The 3,836-nt window shown below is 38.7% G+C and overlaps 1 pseudogene; it reads left to right on the forward strand.

Annotated features, from left to right (window-relative positions):
* The first annotated feature begins 2,682 nt into the window (after positions 1-2,682).
* On the forward strand, positions 2,683-3,539 carry LOC125938207 (mediator of RNA polymerase II transcription subunit 7-like; annotated as a pseudogene).
* Positions 3,540-3,836: the final 297 nt, after the last annotated feature.

A 3,836-nucleotide genomic window follows, 5' to 3' on the forward strand; every position in this document is an offset into this window, starting at 1 on the left:
CCCCCCCCCCCCCCCCCCCCGTTCATGCTCTGTCTCTCTCTGTCTCAAAAAGAAATAAACGTTAAAAAAAATTTTTTTTTAAAACTTTGTTTTAAACTCATCAAAGTTTGTTTTATTTATCCCTGATGGCAATGCTTCCTTAACTCCTTAGAACACAATCTTTCTTTGACTGGTAAACAATGTCTCTCATACCCTTCAGTATTAAATGTGGTGTTCTTTGTGAAACTTCTCCAGGATTCCTAGATAGTTAGTAACCCCCACCCTCTATGTTTCTAAACACACCCCCCCCCCACTCTGTTTTTCCTTCACATTTTATTATCATTAACTGATAACAACCCTGTCTTTCTTAAAGGATACAAGCAGTATTAGGGCAGAAACCATTTCATTTATCCTCGTGTTCACAGCACATACCATACTGTCTGTCTTATAGCATCGGTTCAATTAATGTCTAGTGACATAGAAAAGGAGAGAAGGAAGAAATAAAATGCAAATAAATGTAAAATGTAGAGGAAACATAGTACCAAAACTGTTAGTGTAAGTGAATATTGTTGGCTTCTTTATAGAGGATATTAGGTTATATTGTAAAGTGGTTTCATGTTTTATCCCTTGTAATACAAAACCCCTAAATGTCAGATATTAGAGGGAAATTTATACACAGCTGAAATGATACAGAGAGTACTGGTTAAAAAACAAAACAAAACACTACATATAAATAGCTCCCTTTTTATAATGTTGTCCAGAGTTGACTGTTGCTTTTAAGGCTGATCTTGGCAATGCTGCGTGGAGTCAGTTTTCATCTTAGTAGATGATGAGAGCATCATGTAGGTAGCGGCCACAGGTGAGCAGCCCCCAAGGGCATCACTTGGCATATTGATATTCTGAATTAAAAGATACTGAAGAAACAGCCAGTACAAGAAGAAAGAACACTCTGACAGCCCCTTTGTTTCCAAAAAGCAGAAGATAAATCTCCATGTCAAAGGAACTATTCCAGTACCAGAGATAAAGAGACATCCTTATCACATAGATAGAGAATTCAGAGTTGAGAAGCCCCTATTGATAAACCGTGTACTTGTACTAATTTACTACTGCAGCTCAAATGCTATTTAGATTTTTTGCCAGTCCAAGCTCCCAACATAAGTCACCTTTGCTCTGTCAGTTTCTCACAGATTTATTGTTTCTTGGTCTAAAATATATCAAAACTGCATGCCTTGGCCATTTCTTTAGGTCTCAATTCCATTATTAGGCCTCTGTGTACATATAATTAAATTTTGTTCTTTATTGCTGTCAATCTGTCTCATGTCAATTCTCAGACTAGCTAGAAGAACCCTGAGAGAATAAGAATAATTTTTTCCCCAACCTGTGACTATTATATTAATTATGAAGTCCAAACCCTATTTATTTAAGTATGAAAAAACTGAGGAGTTAAGTGACATACCTATATTCCTTATTCTTTTTAAAAATGTTTATTTATTTATTTTGAGAGAGAGAGAGAGAGTGGGAGAGGGGCAGAGAGAGGAGAGAGAGAGAAAATCCCAGTCCCATGATCTGAGAGTCCCAGTCCCCATGACATGGTAGATGAAGGAAAGAAGAAAGGCTTGATTTATTCTATAAAATAAGAGAGACTGTTGAAAGTGGAATAGCATGATATTAACTAATTTGAGGTATAACTGCAGATGAAGTTTTGGGGTGAAACTTCTTGATATTCCAAGAAAGAATTCTTAAATTCTTAAATAAGTCTTTGGTGCAAAAAGGTGCTTTCATTAAAGCACGGGGTCAGGACCCATGGGCAGGAAGAGCTGCACTGGGGTCATGACAGGTTAACTCATTATAAACCCCCAGATTGGGAGGGGGTCAGAGATAGAGTAAGTCTCTAAGGTATTTTGGAAGCAAGGTTTCTAGGACCTTGAGGGGCTAGCTGTTGGTAGGGAAATGCCATTTATTACCATTTAATAAAACCTCAGTCATGAGACCCTTCAGATGTATATCAGGGGGCCATAAGCTTGGAGTATGATTGCCAGCCTGTATCTTGGGGTAGTTGAGATAAAGGAAGTAGACTTACAGGATCCTCGAGGTTGGGATAATGTTAAGCTAAGATTCTCTTTTGCCCCTAGCAAAGTGTCCTCATTGAGGCAACTGGGCTTTTAGAGAGCGGTCACTCTGCTGGTTTCAAGGACTTGTCAGTGGGCTATCAGCAGTAAAGGAATTAATTTTTCATTTGCCTAAGTTTCCCACATCACCCTGGCAAGCAACTAAACCCCTTTTCTTTTTTCTTGGGTAGCCAGGAGTGTCCGAGGAATATCACACATATTCCATGGCAGGGTTGGGATGGGGGATACTCCCTCATCAACTGCCATATAAAGAATGAATCAGGAGGTGGAGGACAAGGATGAAAGCAGAGACCAGGTAGAGGTTTATTTCAGTGACAGGCCATGAGATGATAATGGCTTCTTGTAGGTTTATAGCAGTGGAAATGGAAGAAAATGGATTAAACTGAGAATGATTTTGCAGGGAAAGCCAACATGATTTACTGATAGACTAGAGGTGGAATGTGAGTAAAAGAAAGGAATTTTTAAAAAGCACCAGTGGCTTCTTTTTGGAGGAGGAGGCCAGAGTTAGATGTTGGCAGGGAGGCCAAGGCCCCTACCTGTGTAAACAGAGAGCTGGAGTTTAGGCTGTTCCACAATGGGTGAACCAGAGCCAGTGAGTGCCCCTCCACTCCCTCTGAGGCAGTACATCAAGGAGTGTACAGATGAAAATATTCAGGAAGGCCTAAGCATCAGGCCTATACTTACAATAAAAAAATAGTTAGAAGATGTTAAGCAACCAGTTCCAATGTGATGATCTTATCATCTGCCCTGCAGAAAGTTAGGACAATAAACGGTTTCATCCTATACAGTTTGGTCACAAGAATAAGCTGAGAAAACTCAATATGTCTATCCTTATTAATTTCTTAGACTTCATAGACTTTATTTATGTATGTATGTATGTATGTATGTATGTATGTAATTTTTAAGGAGGCTTCATGCCCAACACAGAGCCCAACATGAGGCTTGGAAATCAGGACCAATCCTGAGATCAAGACCTGAGCTGAGATCAAGAGAAGGACACTTAACTAAGTCACCCAGGTGCCCCAGACCTCTTAGATATTTTGATATGGAGTCCTGGGAATATAAAATGAGAAGAGAAAGCTAGAAGATCTTAAGCTGCTTTTTGTACTAATGCATAGGACTCCATCAAGAGAGACCTTGAGAATTACAAGGAAGGTGAAGAAATGCTAATGCCTTGAAATAGTTAAGATGTTTCAAAAGCATCTACAATGAGTCATTGAGATGACACAGTTGGTTGGCTTCTTTGCCTGATGATTTGCCCCATTCAGAAGCAGATATGTGAGTAAAAACTGAAGCAAGAGTTGTTGATGATAGCAACATTTGAAGTGGTCAGAATGACCTACAGAGAGAAAATGTATTTTGTCTGGAGAGACCAAATGATAAAGATGCTGCTTTGTGTACATAATTGATGCAATGAATGAAAGACAGTGAAGGATGTTTCTTTTTCTTCTTGCTTTTCTTTTTTTCTTTCAGTAAATAGCATCGTATATCAGCTAATTTGCTTTTGGACAGCCTTAAAAGAGTTATCACCAGAAGTCATGTAAATGGCTTGAGTCTCCAACTTTTTGAATCATGAGATGTCACAGGCAGTAATTTCATTTTATGGCAAGCATAAGCAAATGAATGCACCTGCATTAGTGCAATCACCTTAAAAACCACAGTATTTGCTGCTATTGTATGGAACATTTCTGTTTTTGGAGTTGAAGTATAACATTGAAGATATTCTCA

This window comes from Panthera uncia (assembly GCF_023721935.1).
Source record: "Panthera uncia isolate 11264 chromosome B2 unlocalized genomic scaffold, Puncia_PCG_1.0 HiC_scaffold_24, whole genome shotgun sequence".
Taxonomy (NCBI): Eukaryota; Metazoa; Chordata; class Mammalia; order Carnivora; family Felidae; genus Panthera; species Panthera uncia.